This window comes from Rousettus aegyptiacus, unplaced genomic scaffold (genome assembly GCF_014176215.1).
Source record: "Rousettus aegyptiacus isolate mRouAeg1 unplaced genomic scaffold, mRouAeg1.p scaffold_m13_p_4, whole genome shotgun sequence".
In the NCBI taxonomy this organism is placed as follows: Eukaryota; Metazoa; Chordata; class Mammalia; order Chiroptera; family Pteropodidae; genus Rousettus; species Rousettus aegyptiacus.
The window spans coordinates 81,396,740-81,413,980 of record NW_023416307.1 but is presented as its reverse complement, the minus strand read 5'-3'; the positions used below and the strand labels follow the sequence as shown (position 1 = coordinate 81,413,980).

The 17,241-nt window shown below is 33.2% G+C and overlaps 1 pseudogene; it reads left to right on the top strand.

Annotated features, from left to right (window-relative positions):
* The first annotated feature begins 15,295 nt into the window (after positions 1 to 15,295).
* On the top strand, positions 15,296 to 15,414 carry LOC118601985 (annotated as a pseudogene).
* Positions 15,415 to 17,241: the final 1,827 nt, after the last annotated feature.

Sequence of the window (17,241 nt, the reverse complement as noted above, 5' to 3'; positions counted from 1 at the left end):
GTTGGGCCTGGTTAGTACTTGGATTGGAGACCACCTAGGAATACCAGGTTCTGTCGGCATAGAAAATAGGAAATTATAAGCTGACAAGGTCCTTGCAATCTGTGAGCTTGCCTAAAATAAAATAAAATAAAATATATAATTTTCTTAAGCATGACTTTTTTCCAACTGTAACTACTGAGTTACACTGGCTCATATGATGCTTTAATTTCATAGTTACAAGATTTTAAATTTTTTAAAAAATATTTTATTTTATTTTTATTTTAAAAATATTATTTTTTTTTATTATGGTGATGTTTGTTAATGAAAACCTGTAAATTTCATGTGTACTATTCAATAAGAAGGGATTTTTTTTGCATCACCTATTCACCACCAATAGTTAGATTTCTTTCTGTCACCACATATTTGAACACTTTTACCCCACCTACTTTCCCCCTCTGCCTCCCCTCTGGTAACCACTATTCAATTGTCCATGTCCATGAATCTCTGTTTGCTTATCATGTTTGTTGTTTTTAGATTTATATCCCACATATAAGTGATATCATGTGGTTTTCAACTTTTTTTGTCTGGCTTATTTCGCTTAGCATGATTATCTCAAGGCCCATTCATATTGATACAAATGGCAGTATTTTATCTCTACTTATGGCTAAGTAATATTTCCTTTCATATATGTACCACAGCTTTTTATCCAATCATCTACTTTAGGACACTTCAGGTGCTTCTAAATGTCCTGACCACCATAAATAATGCTGTTATGAACATCGGGGTGCAATATCTTTTTGGATATGTTTTCAAGACTTAGTAGAGGGTTTGCTGGTTCATTTGGTAGATCAAGTCTTAGTTTTTTTAGGAACCTCTGTACTGTGTTATAGTGGTTGTACCAATTTGCAGTCCTACCAGCAGTACGCAAGGGATCCTTTTCCCTTTCAACCTTTCCAACACTTGTTATTTCTTGTCTTATTGATAGTAGCCATTCTTACAGGTGTGAGGTGGTAACTCATCATAGTTTTGGCTTACATTTCCCTAATACATAGCCATGTTGAGCATCCTTTCATGTTTGTTGACCATTTGTATATCTTCTTGGGAAAAGTGTCTATTCAGGTCCTCTGCCCACTTTTATATTGGGTTATTTGTTTTTTTGCTGTTACTGAGTTGCATGAGATCTTTATATTTTTTGTATATTTTGGTCTTATCGGAGGCATTTATGACAAATATATTATACCATTTGAATGGTTGTCTCTTTACCTCGTTGATGGTTCCTCTTGCTATGTAGAATCTTAGTTATAGTTCCATTCATTTATTTTTGCTTATACTTCCCTTGACTCTGAGGTCAAATTCATAAAATCCTCTTTAAGTTCCAGGTCCCTGAATTTAGTTCCTATGTTTTCTTCCATGCAATTTATTGTTTCAGGTCTTATATCCAGGTTCTTAATCTATTTTGAGTTAATTTTGGTGTGTGAAGAGATAGAAAACAGTCTAGTGTCATTCTTTTTGCAGGTGGCTTTCCAGTTTTTCCAGCACCATTTATTGAAAAGGCTTTCCTTTCTCTACTGTATTTTTTTTTCTTTTTTTTTGTCAAAAATTATTTGTCCTTATAAATATTGGTTTACTTCTGTTCCACTGGTCTGTGTTTCTGTTTTTCTGTCAATATCGTGCCATTTGGGTTATTGTTGCTTTGTAGTATAATTTGAAGTCATGCAGTGATGCCTCCATACTCATTCTTTTTACTCAGGTGGCTTTGGTGATTCAGGGTCTTCTGTGTTTTCATATAAATGCGATGATTTTTTATTCTATTTCTTTAAAAGATACTGATGGGATTTTGATGGGGATTGCATTAAATTTGTATAATGCTTTAGGTAATAAGGTTATTTTAACTATGTTGATCAAATTCAACAACAAGAATATCTTTTAATTTTTTTCTATGTTCTTCAATTTCTTTTAATAGAGTCTTATAGTTTTCATTATGTAGTTTCTTCAAATAGTTCCTTAGCTTTATTCTTAGGTATTTTATTCTTTTTGTTGTAATTGCAAAAGGAATTATTTTTTTCCTTATTTTTCTGATAATTCGTTATTAGAGTATAGGAATGCTATGGATTTTTGAACATAGATTTAGTATCCAGAAACTTTACTGTATTTGCTTATTGTTTTGAGAAGTGTTCTTGTGGAGTCTTACAGAAAATCATGTCATCTGCAAATAGAGACAGTTCGACGTCTTCATTTCCTATTTGGATGTCTTTTATATCTTTCTCTTGCCTGATTAAACTTGCTAAGACCTCCAATGTTATATTTCATAACAGTGGTAACAGTGGACAGCCTTGCCTTGCTCCTAATCTTGGAAGGAAGGTTTTCAGTTTTTCGTCATTAAGTATAATGTTGGCTGAGGGTTTGCCATAGATGGTCTTTATTATGTTAAGGTACTTTCCTTCTATATTGATTTTGTTAAGTGTTTTGATCATAAATGGATGCTGTGTCTTGTCAAAGGCTTTTCTGCATCTATTGATGTGATCATATGATTCTTATTTTTTAAAATTTGTTTATGTTTTGTATCATATTAATTGATTTGCATATGTTGAATCATCCTTGTGCTCCTGGGATGAAGTCCACTTGATCGTGGTGAATAGTCTTTTTAATATGTTTCTGTATTTGGTTTGCTACTATCTTATTTAGGATTTTTCCATCTGTTTTAATGAGAGATATTGGTCTTTAGTTTTTGTGTGTGTGTGTTTTTACCAGATTTTGGTATCAGGGCAATATTGGCCTCATAAAATCATTTAGGAAGTATAACCTCTTCTTTGATTTTTTTTGGAAGAGTTCGAGGAGAGTAGGTACTAAGTCTTCTTTAAATGTTTGGTGGAATTCACTGGTGAAGGCATCTGGTCCCAAAATTTTACTTTTTGGTGAGTTTTTGATGATTGTTTCAATTTTCGTACTGCTGATCACTCTATTTAGATTTTCCAGTTCTTGATTCAGTGTAGGAAGATTATATTTTTCCAAGTACTGGTCCATTTCTTCTGGGTTATTAAATTTAGTGTTATATATTTTTCATAGTATTCTTGTATGATCCTTTGTATTTCTGCGGTGTATGTCGTAATTTCCCCTCTTTCATCCCTGATTTTGTGTGTGTCCTTTCTCTTTTTTTTTTAGTGAATCCAGCCAGGGGTTTGTCAAGTTTATTAACCTTCTCAGAGAGCCAGCTCTTTGTTGCATTTACTTTTTCTATTGTTTTTTTGTTTGTTTGTTTTCAATTTTATTCATTTCTGCTCTAATTTTAATTATTTTTTTCCTCCTACTGATTTTAGGCTTCATTTGTTCTTCCTTTTCTAGTTTTTAAATATAAAACATTAGGTTTTTTATTTGGGCTCATTCTTTTTTTTTTTAATAGGCCTGTAACGATATGACTTTTCTTCTTGTTACCACTTTAGCCGTGTCCAAAAATATTTGATATGTTGTACTATCATTATCATTCATTTCTACGTATTTCTTGATCTCTCTTTTTACTTCTGACCCAGTTATTGTTCAGTAACATGTTTTTTAACCTCTATGTATTTGTGGTTTACCACTTTCTTTTTACAGTTCATCTCTAGCTCAAAGTATTATAATGAGAGCATATGGTTGGTCTAATTTCAACCCTCTTATGTTGAGGCTATCTTTGTGTCCCAGTATGCAGTCAGTCCTTGAGAATGTTCCATGTGCACTAGAGAAAAATGTATAAGCATCAATTTTTGGACAAAAGGCTCTATTAATGTCAATTATGTCTAGTTGTTCTAATGTGTCATTTAAGGATGTTATTTTCTTATTAATTTTCCGTTCAGATGATCTATTTACATCAGCTGTGGTGTATTTAAGTCCTCTACTATGATGATGTGTTGGTCTGTTTCTCTCTTTAGTTTTGTCAGTGCTTGCTTTACATATTTTGGAGCTCCCTGATTAGGAACATAAATATTAATATGTGTTATGTCTTTTTGGCATATGATTCCCTTTATCATTATGAAGTGTCCCTCAATATCTTTCTTTGCCTTTTATATTTTGAAGTCTATTTTGTCCAATATTAGTACCACTATTACCTCTTTTTTTTTGAATGCCATTTTCTTGAAATATCATCTTCCACTCTTTCACTTTGAGTCTGTATTTGTCTTTGGAGCTGAGAAGTGTCTCCTGGAGGCAGCATATGGTTAAGTTTTATGTTTTGATTCATTCTGCAACTCTATGCCTTTTTATGGGTGAGTTCAGTCCATTTATATTTAGGATGATTATTGAAATATGAGGTCTTCTTATAGCCATTTTAACTTTTGCTTTCTGGTAGCTCGGTGTTTCCATTGTTTCCTTGTTCTTGTGTTTCCGTTTTATTTATTTAGGTTGGCTTTTGTGGGTTTTGCTTCTGGTTATTCTTGTTTTATGTTCTATGCACCAGTTCTGAATCTTTGGTGTGTGGTTACCACTACAAATATCTAAAGAATAATTATATATATACAGTCATCCATTTTCTTCTGAGTCTGCTTTATTTCCATTCCCATTTGTGAATCTGGGTCTTTGAATCTTCTCCTTTTCTGTTGTTGTCTCAATTTGTCCCTATATATTCTGAACATTCATTATTATCTTGCAATAGCATATCTCTTCTTATCGTTTAAGCTTATAATGCTCTGTTCTTTTAAAGTTTGCACTACTCTCCTTCTAACTGCTTGCTAGTCACCTTACTCATAGTTATGTATTTTTTTTGTCACTTTGTTTCAGATGGGCTCACTTCTTTTAGTATTTTCTGTAGTCCAGACCTCATAATGGAGAATTCCCTCAATTTTTATATTTCTAGAAAGTCTTTATTTCTTCTTCATGTCTAAAAGAGAGCTTTGCTGGATACATTATTCTTGGCTGGCAATTCATTTCATTTAATAGTTTGAATATTTGATTCCACTCCTTTCTTGCGTCTAAGTTTTTTATACTGAGAAGTCCAACAATATTTTGATGTGTTTTCCTTTATAGGTTTTCTTTTCCCTGGCTTCCCTGATAATTCTTTCTCTGTCATTGATTTTTCATAATTTTAATACAATATGTCTCAGAGAAGACCTTTTGGTTTGAGGTGATAGCATGTTCTGTTGACTTCTTGAATTCCAAGCTCCAGCTCATTCCTTAGATTTGGGAAATTTGTTTGAAAATGGTTTCTGTTCCCTGCTCTTTTTCTTCTCCTCCTTATGTTTCCTTTTCTGAAGTTATCAACTAGTTCTTGTATTTATTTTTCATTATTTTTCATTCTTCAGTCTCTCTCTTCTTTCTTCTGATTTACTTCTAGATTTCTGTCTTCAATATAACTGATCTTTTCCTCCACTTGTTAAGTATATTTTCCAAGCTTGCTATTTCATTTTTCATCTCTTTAAGTGTGTTCTTCATCTTCAGAAGTTCTATTTGATTCTTTTTAGTGTTTCAATTTCCTTGTTAAAAAACTTTCTGCTGATATAGTTGTTTGTTCAATTCCCGAAATTGTTGATATAAATTATTTTGGATATCATTGAGTTTTTCCAGAAGTATAACCTTGTATTTTCTGTTGTTTAAGTAGCATATTTCCATTTCTTTAAGCTTATGTTCTGGAGATTTTTCTCTCTTTCTGAGCTGCCTTGTTGCCTTGGTTGTTCATAGTTTTTGCTGGACTATTTCTCCACATTGTGCTAATGGAATATATTCTGCTTTTGCTTTTTTTGTTTTTGTTTTTTGTTTTGTTTTGTTTTCCAGAAGGAAGATTTATTATATAAAGTTCTCTCTTTAGCCTGTTGCTAAGAATGTGTTGCTCTGATTCCTGGGTTCTGCCACTGAATGGAGCTCACAGATATTTTAGGCAGGACTTTTCAGGGAACCTGCCACACCCTCTCCTCTCTCCTTCCTCTTGTAAGGAGTTCTGGCTGCGAGAGGTAGCTTCTTTGTTCTTCCCAGTCTACCACCTGACTCCCAGGGTTCTGACCTGTGGTATCTCTTATTCACAGATCCCTCACTCAGAAGTTCTTTTGTGCCATTTGGGTGTTATTTGTTTGAGCTTTAGATATTCACCTTATTGCTATTTTATGGGGAGAGATCTGGGTACATCTCTCACTCTGCTATGTTTCTAACCCATGTGAATTTTGAGGCAGTAAAAATAGTGTGTTTTTTCTCTATAGTGGAATTTAGTTTGGAATCATCATTACATGAAACTTTCTTTCTAACCTCATTTGGAAGTCGTTATCTAAACCACTCTAGAAATTTAACAGTACTATAAATAAATGACATTTAATTGTGTGTTATATAAAAATGCTAACGTGAATTCATTTGCATTTATCTGTGTTCTTCACCAATATTGAAATTTATCCAGGGCAGATCTATGTATTCTATTGTCATTTCTTGTGATATTACTAATCCTTAAAATGCAATTTATTTGAAAGTTTGACAATCAGAAGGAAAATGTATGAGATTCTTTTTGCAAATAACATGCAATAATTAAATAACTTGCCTCATATATTGTATAAGCTCATTAGATATCACTTTATAAACAAATTTGGTGCAGGTAATATGGTGATAAGTATGACAATACATAAATAAAAAGATAATTATTGTGGGCTTATTAATAGGAATATTCTCATTAATGTATTGAATTTCTAATGGTATTACTCATCTAATTTTATTCAGTTATTTTCCACACCGATGAAAATTTATGATAAAGTAACATTGAATATAAAACTAATCTCTGATAATTTTCTTGAATTACCAATATGTACCAGGTTTCATGAGCAAAGTAAAATAAAATTCAGGGACATCATCTAAAAAAACCCCCTAATTTTGTCTATTTAGTTTGATAAAAGCCTTATATTGGTGCTTAATCTCCCCCCCCCCATTACATTTATGGCCTCTATTAAAATACTATTATTCCGATTGAAAAAAAATTACAAAATCCATTGCAAATTTGCAATCTAGTATGGATAGTGAGCTCATAACGAACTAAATTATTTGAAGTAGCATTTTGTTATGGAACATGGTTTTTACTGGCTCTCTTATTTCTGTTCATTAAAACAATGAGCACATTGTAATGAATAAAACATTTATATACCATACATTATATCCACAAATAAGGTGTCAATATTGACCATAAATTGAACTCATGCTCTCCCATGCCCACGCCAAAATCCATTTTATAGACACTTAAAAATTGTTGTGAAAACAAAAGGTTAGGTTTCTCAAAGGCTGTCAACATCTATATATCTTTTGGAAACCTGAACACTATTCACTTTGGAAAGCAGGAAACATGAACAGATGGAATTTGACCTTTTGTGGTATATGGATAAAATAAGTCTAATTTACGTTGTGCTAAACATAATTTTGTAATTATAAAAAGTGTTCTTTCTTCATGAATGAAAATAACTGGAAAGAGTCTGTAATGGTATAGGGCATTCTGTTGGCCATTTAAGTCATTAGATTGTTCAGTATTTCTAAAATAGATATGATAAGTCAAATTTGCTGATATATAATTATTGTCTCACTGACCTGATGCCATCAAGAACTAAGGTACTACACACATTGGTCATTTTTTAAATCCTGAATCTTATCATTTTAAACATCAACATTTCAAAATATCAACCATATTTGTTAGAATTATTTCTGGCATGTACTATATGATTTTCAACTAAGAAAAATGCTTTACTACATTTTTACACTACCCTAAATTAAAAACAAACAAAAATGAGTAATTTTAAATTGTAGATTAATAGTTAAACTTTTAATTAATCAACAAATGTAAAAATATATAAAAATATAAATAAGACATTGAAAATAAGTGAGGAATATCACTAAAATTACAGTTGTTAACATGAGAACAATGTAGAATTAAAATGATCAAGGTTATTGGAATTCTCTATACTAGATTTTGTTATAAAATATTAGCTAATTATAAAGATAAAATGAGCATTAATGAAAGAAATACCATTTATTCCTAAACAGATTTTGATGTTAATTACATCTACTAATTTTGCCAACTTGCATTATGTAGTGGGAAGATGGGGACTGAAAAAGAAATTGGTATTAACAGCTATGTTGGTAGAAAAAGAATAGCAAGTATTAATAACAGATGCTCTCAGATCTCAAAGAAATTTGAGAGATTACCTTCGTATGTAATTAGAAATTACCTCACAAAAGATAATCCATAGTGAATAGTATCATCATCATCAATACTTAAAAAAGGAGATGAGATAATCATTAAGTGCCAGTTAAGTAGACTAGAGAGAGCCTAGAAAAGCTTGTGAATGAGGTAAGAATTTGACCTAAAAAAAAAAAAAAAAAGAAAAAGAAGACAGGGAGTGTTCTTTACTTTAACATTGGTGTGAGCAGTAATACTAAAAGAAATCATATGCTTCTCTATTTTGAGGAATGTGTAGTGCCATAAATGTTTAATACTATACTTACTTAGGAATTGAATTAAAGCTATATTTACATGGCTATTAATTTTATGCCAAAATTTGCATATCGTTTGCATTTAATTGTCATACCTGTTATGGGACAACAGCCAGGAAAATGGCAAACACTTAGCTTTAAATTAGAGAATGAAAATTTAAAGGCAAAAAACAAACAAATAAACGAACCCTAAAATCTTTTGACTTTAAAATTACTATACTATTTGTTTCAAGTGGCAGAAAATATGGATTTGGTTATAATTATGATTGAATCCTTTTTATATTTAAAGACCAATACAGTTATCAATCACATCATTTAAAATAAAACATTTTGGACTTCTAGTCAAGATGGTAGAGTAGGTAAATGTTATACTTGCTTCCTCCCATGACCGTATCAAATTACGACTAAAGTATAGAAAAAACACCCTGAAGAACCACTTGAAAGCTAGCTGAACAGATCTTCTATAACTCACAGTATAACGAAGAAGCCACTTCAAGATTTGTAGGAGGGGCAGAGACATAAAATAAGCTGGTGCCCCACCCATTTGTGGTGGTCAGGAGTGATATCTTGGCTGCTGAAACCTCTTAAGAGTGATGTTCTCAGCCCCACACCAGGCACTCTAGCCTGGACCACCAGTGCTGGAAAGAATAGTCTTCAAAACATCTGGCTTAAAAATCAGTGGAGATTTTGTTCAGTGAGACAGAGGGCTGCTGGATTTCTAGGCATTCCTCTTAAAGAGATTTATTCAATGATGGACTCATTAGCTCTGAGCTCTAAAGCTGAGGTAGTATCTCAAAAAGTACCAGAGACAGGAAGAATAACTGAATTGTCTAGCTTTAAGGCAAGGGCTGAAGGGATGGTTCTCTCTGAGACTAAAAGTTCTGGCAGGCACCATTGCTTCTTTGTTGAGCCCTCTCCCAACTCAGACTTTAGGCACAGGTGGGCACAAAATCTGAGATGCCAAATTTACCCCATCCTGGTGATTTCCCAAAAACCTGCCTTGCCCACCATGTACATCAGCCCAAACCTCTTTTAGAGACTGTTCCTCACAAGAGTCTAGCCTCAGGCCACACTACAGACTTTCTTAAATCTCTGAAAAGTCCACAAACCTCAAACAAGCAGAGGATGGCTGGTCGTGCCCTGTACCTCTTGCTGAGAGGTACCCAGCTTGGCATTAGTGGCAGCTATCCTCAGTTCACAACACAGCTTCTCTCAGATCCCTCCAAATCCAGCACAGGCAGCTACCAACAGCAGATCATTTTGTAGGTTCTACTAGGTGGTCACAGGGAGCAGTTGACCTAAGCCTATGCCAGAGCCCCTCCCAAGAGGCCTCAGACTCAATACATTCCATGGTTGGCTTCAGACCACATCAAAGCACCATCTACAAATGACATACCCAAGTGATGGGTTCACGGTTGTTTGGGCAGGCACTAGAGTCCCTCTGTAGTAAATCTCACTTTGTAGTGTCAATCCACATATGAAAACTTATTTGCTGTAGTCACTGCCAGTCTCACAGCCAATCAGCCTGAAGGTCATTCTCACTCACTGTTCTGCAAACAGTACTCAAGGCTTAACTATAGCATGAGGTCACACAAAATGCACATAAGAAACACCCCTAGAACAACTTGCTTAGGTTACCAGGGAGTCTGTACCATTGGGTCTCTCAGGACACTTATTACATAAGACCATTCTATCTAGCCTGGGAGAGGTAGCAGAATTACCTAATACATAGAAACAGGGAGGCAACCAATATAAGGAAACAACAAAATAAAGTCTTAAATAAAAGAACAGAACAAGCTACTAGAAAAATAACTAAACAAAATGAAGTCAAGCAATGTGCCAGATGCAGAGTTTAAAACACTGTTTATAAGGATGTTCAATGAACTTAAGGAAAAAAAGTAGAAAAAATCATTGTGAACTTACACAATGAGATAAAAGCTATAAAAAGAACCAGTCATAAGAGTAATACAATAACTGAAAGAATATATTAGATGGACTCAATAGTAGATTGGATGATGCAGAAAACCAAATTAGTGATTTGGAAGAAAAAGTAGCTGAAAACACCCCATTAGAACAGCAAAAAGAAAAAAAAAAGGTAGTTTAAGGGATCTCTGGGACATCAACTTAACAGCATTTGCATCATGGGGATACTAGGCAGAGAAGGGAAAGAGCAAGGAATGGAAAATCTATTTGAAGAAATGACAGAAAACTTTTCTAACCTGGAAATGATGAACCTAAAGTTGTCCACAGCAAGGTACATCATAATTAATATAACAAAGATTAAATACGAAGAATTTTTTAAATAAGAGAAAAGCAATTACATATAAGAGTGTGCCCATAAGACTGACAATCGATTTCTCAACAGAAGCTTTGCATGAAATATACAAAGTGATGAAAAGTAAGAACCTACAAACAGAATTACTCTAATCAGTAAGGCTGTCATTTAAATTTGAAGGAGAAATAAAGAATGTCCCAGATAAGAAAAAGCTAAAGGAATTTATCACCACCAAATGAGTATGACAAGAAATGTTAAAGGGATTTCTTTAAGAAGAAGAAAGAAGAAAAAAAATAATAAAATGACAATAAGTATATACCTATCACTAATTTCTTTAAATGTAAATGAAATAAATGCTCCAATCAAAAGACATAGGATGGCTGAATGAAGAATACAAGACCCTTACATATGCTGCCTACAAGAGACCCATTTCAGATCCAAAAACACACAGACTGAAAGTAAAGGAATGGACAAAGATATTTTATACAAATGAAAATTTAAAAATTGGAGTGGCAATACTCAGACAAAATAGTTTAAAACAAAGGCGATCATAAGAGGCAAAGATCATTTTGTATACAATAGCCAAAATATGGAAGCAATCTAAGTGCCCATCCATAAGACAATTGGATAAAGAAGGAGTGATACACATGAAATATTATTTGGCTATAAAAGGAAATGAAATCTTATCATTTGCAACAACACAGACAGATCTAAATGGTATTATGTTAAGTGAAATAAGACAGAGAAATACAAATACCATATGATTTTACTTATATGTGGAACCTAAAAAACAAAATAAATGAACAATAAAAACAGAAAGAAACTCATAGATAGTGAGAACAATCTGATCGTTGTTGGATGGGAGAAGGTTTAGGGGACTGGATGAAAAAGTTGAAGGAATTAAGAAGTACAAATTGGCAGTTACAAAATAGTCACAGGGAAGTGAAGTACAGCACAGAGAATATAGCCAGTAATATTATAATGTTATAATAAATATGTATTGTGCCTGGCAGGTAGTAAACTTTTGGGGGGAATCACTTCATAAGATATATGTGTTTAACCACTATACTATACAACTGAAACTAATATAATCTTGAATGTCAACTGTAATTGAAAATCAAAAAAAAAAAAAGGTAGCAAAGTGAAGAAGGGAAAGGCATTCTAGGCAAGAAAACATGTATAGGAGAATAAATAGGACATTAGGGGAAATTTAGGAAAGTTCGGTGTAGAAAGATGAGTAGAAGCATAGTTTATAAAATAGCAGAAATAAGATGACTTCACTCTCCCTGTCAAGTGAGAAAAATGAAATTTAAGATATAACAAATAACATAAAAAGTTTCTGCTGATCTATAATGATTCTTGCCTTATTTGAAGCTAGAGTAGATCCTTAGCAGAAGTTTAACAAAATTCTGTCATAGTGGGGGAAATCTAAACAGAGAGTGAACAGCAAACCAGAGATGTGTGATCACGTGAATTTAATCTGATCAAGGTAACCTCACTAAAGTTACACCTTACATTTTGGTATAAATCTGTAGAGAGTGGTCTCTACACATGAACAGTTATAATTTGCACTGTTTTGTATATGCACTGGCACTGCAGAAAGGCCAAATCACTGAGTGGTGAGGGAAACGCAAGGATCAAAGGCTTGTGGTTGAATGTATTTTAGAGATCTCCCTGTAGCCAGAAAATGTGAGTCTCGGGCTGCCACTTACTGCATGTTGTGCTCTTAAGCAAGTTTTTTACTTCCTTAGTTCCTTCCTCTGTGAAATGGGTACATTAATGTCTTTTCGTCCTGCTGTCTCATGGGATTATCAGAAAAGACCAACTTTGTGTGAAAAAGCTTTGTAAGGTTTAGAACATGATAGTGATGAAAAGGGTTATTATTATTAATAAATAAGAAGAGTATATAAAAATAACCAGAATTTCCTGTTGAGACAACTTCATAAAACCAAGAAAAGATAACAGTGGAATGTGAAGAGCTAAGACTCTGAACTACACTAACCAGAATTCAGTACAGCCATTTCTTGGTCATGTGACTTTGGGTAAATAAACTTCTCGTCGTCTCAGGTCCCTCATCCTTAGAATAGGGATGATAAAAATAACATCTTTCTCATAGAGTTTTTGTGAGGATTAAACATTTTGAGACCTGCAAAATTCATAGAAGAATGCCTAGAATATGGTCATCACTGAACATAGGTTAGCAGGTGTATTGACGTTATTCTCAGTTCTTAACACTTGTGAACAAGTGAGATTGTCAAAGGAGTGACCTACAGATAAGAAACATATTCTCATTCATTGAGACTTTCAGAACCTTGATCTCATTTTAGCATCTCATGATTTTTCCCATGAAATAGACTTATGTTCCCTCCAAAGAGTGAAATAAAAAAATTTTAAAAAATCTTTCAGTCAAATTTTACATTTTAACATAATCACATATTTATAAAAAATGAGTGGGGGTGATTCTTTGAGTTTAGATAAATTATTCTTTAAAAAACATTTTGTTTGGAGGAATGATTTTTAAGCTTAAAGCATCATAAAGCTAAATATGTATAATGATGAATTTATGATTAATGAAAAATTATTCATAGTATAGTGATTAAGAATTTGAGTTTTTCAGTGAGATAGATCTGAATTCAAATCTCTTTTCCAGTTTATTCCTGTTTGAACTTGGTTAATTTGGTTTTATCTTTAATAAAATGAGGATAATTCACAATATATGCCCATTAGATATTTTTATTTTCTGTGAAAATTAATGTGATAATATCTTTGCTGTATTTAGCACTGTGCATGATTCAGAGTAAGAGCTGAATGAATCATAGTTTTTTGTTTGAATTTACTCTTTGCATATTAATAGCACACTTTTTGTCTGTTATATAGGTTTGCTGTTGTTATAGTTGAAAGCCTGGTTCATAGAAAAAAGGGGTTAATAATACCACATATCCCACTAATTAATTGAATTGTTCACTAGTCTTTTTGGGCTGTAAATACTATTTCCTTAAAAATTGCCTTCTAATACTTATGCAATTATTCTTAGTTCTCTTTAAGAATTCTTCTTGCATTTGTAGTGTTACAACATTAGTTATTTTATTTGCGTGTGTCAAAATACAAGCCTTATATCTGTAAAACAACTGTTTGTAGTCATGGAAAAGAATAAAAGTTATAAGTTATTTATTATGCAAAGATGTAACACTCGACCTATCAGTATCTGAGTCCCAGGCAAGCCACAGTCATTAACAGAGTACTAAGAAAAGGGAATTTTAGGAGAGAGGCAGAAAATAAAAAAAAGAAAACTATCCTAATATTAACTAACTCAAGTCCTCAGAAACTAGGAGTAATTAGAAATCTTTGTGTTTAGTCCATGGAAGTAGTTATCATTTTTCTATAAAGATAACATTTCTTGATCGAAAGAGGATACCTTGTTCAACAGAAAGTGCAGCCCCCCAAAATCTCCATAGGTTTCTGAGTGAATAGCTCAGTTATGCAGGTCTGGCTATGGGGACTTTTAACTTGCTTGTACTTGTCCTGTTACTCTTTTGTTTTAGTCTTTTCAGTATGGGTATGGTTTCTTTCTTTTCTTTTCTTCTTCTTCTTCTTTTTTTTTTTTTTTGGCTGTTCTCTTAAATGGTCATCTTTTACCAGTTTGACTATACCATTTAACTGCCTTTGCTAACTATTTATGTTCAGTTGTCCAGTTATGAATGACTTATCATGTTTACCGTTATTCCCAGAAAACCTTGGTTGATATACCAATGCCAATAACAACATTTATAAAACTAGGACAGAAGGACTTGATATTTTGGAGAAAATGTAGATGATATAAATTGCATTTCATCACAAATAATTCTAGTAAATTAAAAAAAAATAATTACTAGTTTGTGAAGAAAATGTGATGTGGTGGTTTGGATTCTAATCAGTCAGTTAAAAAATTTCCAGTTAATAAATAAAACTATGAAAAGTATCATTAATTTGACAAGGATTGAGAAATGTTAACAGACAGTAACATCTAAATTTGTAATCAGGAGGGTGAAAATCAAAGTCTCATTCGATCATTATTAAATAAATGGTTTGTGAGTTAATTATAGACTAACCTCATTTTCATTTCTGATCGGTAGTTTAAAGGAAGTTATACATGATAAATATGAATGTGGGCAATGCATTTAACAAGGTAATTCATGAGCATTTGAATGATTTTTCTTTCACTAAGTGTATACACAGCTTTGGAAAGAGCACATGGACAGCAGGAAGGAGAGAGAGAATATCTGTAGTGGCTTTTAGAGCAACAAAACTGATTCTGGCAACAGATAGGATGGTTATAGCTTGACAGGCCTTGCAACTCGGTTACTATATCTTTGTGGATAAGATGCAGAAACATACCAGATGCCAGTAAAGGAGTTTGGATTGAAGGATAGGTGACTGCTGATTAATGGATCGTTGTCTAGTATAATAAAGACTTGAACAATGTTTTAGAGCTCTGTTCTTCAAGAAATGTTCTATTCAACAGTTTTATCAATGGCTCTTTTGAGCACACAGACATCATGGTAGTCTTATTTGGGAGTGACACAAATGTAGACTGGTAGTTAATTTATTGCATGCAAAATTAGACTTCTACAGATCTTGCTAAAAGTCTACGGCCATGCTACCCTGAACAAGTCCGATCCCATCTGATATCGGAAGCTAAGCAGGGTTGGGTCTGGTTAGTATTTGGATGGGAGACCACCTAGGAAGACCATGGGCTGTAATTGTAAAAAATAAAGAAAGAAATGAATGGATGAATGAATGAATGAATGAATGAATAAAATAAAGATCTTGCTAAAGATAGATGAATGGAACTACATCAAACTAAAAAGCTTCTCCTCAGCAAAAGAAATCATCAACAAGATAAAAAGACAACCATTTGAATGAGAAAATATATTTGTAAGCAATGCCTCCAATAAGGGCCTAATATCCAAAATATACAAAGAACTCATATGTCTCAAAAACAATGAAATCAAACAATTCAATCAAAAGATGGGCATAGGACCTAAATAGGCACTTCTAGAGGACATACAAATGGCCAACAAATATATGAAAAGATGTTTGACATCGCTAGCTATTAGGGAAATGGAAATCAAAACTATAATGAGATACCATCTCACACTTGTTAGAATAGCTATACTCAACAGGACAAGTAATAACAAATGTTAGAGAGGATGAGGAGAAAAAGGAACCCTCATACATTGCTAGTGGGACTATAAATTGGTACAGCCGCTATGAGGATGAGGAGAAAAAGGAACCCTCATACATTGCTGGTGGGACTATAAATTGGTACAGCCGCTATGGAAAACAGTATGGAAAAAACTAAGAATTGATAGGGATCCAGCAATCCTTCTACTGGGTATTTACCCCAAAGACTTGAAAACCCATATCCAAAAAGATATTTGCACACTGATGTTCATAGCAACACTATTCACAGTGGCTAGGACATAGAAGCAACTGAAGTGTCCTATGATAGATGACTGGCTAAAGAAGCGGTGGTACATATATGCAATGAAATATTACTCAGCCATAAGAAGAGATTAAATACTGCCATTTGCAACAACCTGGATGGACCTTGAGATAGTCATGCTAAGTGTAATAAGCCAGACTGAAAAAGTAGAAAACCACATGATATCACTTATATGTGCAATATAAACCTAAAAACAACAAATAAACAGGACAAACAGAGACTCAGGGACATGGATAATGGACTAGTGGTTACCAGAGGGTAGGGAATGGGGGAGGAGGGAAGAGGTAGACAGGGTAAATGGGGTCAAATATACGGGGTTTGGGGGAGAGCGTAGCAGGTAAAGGGGATGAAATAGGTGATAGCTGAGGGAAACTGAACTTTGGGTAGTTATGGCACAATAGAATATATAGATGTTGAATTATAATGTACACTGGAAAATTATATAATTGTATTTAACCGATGTTGCCCCAATAAACCTAAAAAAAAAAAAAATCTTGCTAAGTTTGAAGTTTCAAACAAATTTCAAAGAAGAAGAAATTTAAGGGCTAATGCAAAACTCCACACCTAGTCGAATACATTCAAAAGAAAAACAAAATTATCCTCAGTTATTAATTAAGTTAAAATCAATGAATGAATGTCATTTTATGTAAAAAATGATTTTGAGGTCTTGGATAACTCTAAGACTGACACAAATTAATATGACCTATGATTTCAGCCAATTAATTTAGGATGACTTGATGGAAAAATAGTATACAGAATAAGACTAGTAGATACAGTGATTACTAATGAATTTGGGATGCATTCTGAAAATAGAGTATATGGAAATAAAATAAACTTACTCTCTTCTACTTTATGTCTGGCTATATGTATCATATTTTAAGGGAATGTAGGCATAGTAAAGATTACTTAGGATGATAAGAGAAAGGTATTATTTGGAATACTCCAATAAAATAAGTTTTGGAGCACATGCTAATTGTTATGTGTGAGAGAAATAGCAAGTATTAAGGCTTGAGGGATTAGTGAGTAGGACAGAGTCAATGACTCACTAGAGTTCAAGTATAAGATTATGCCAGCAGGAAACATT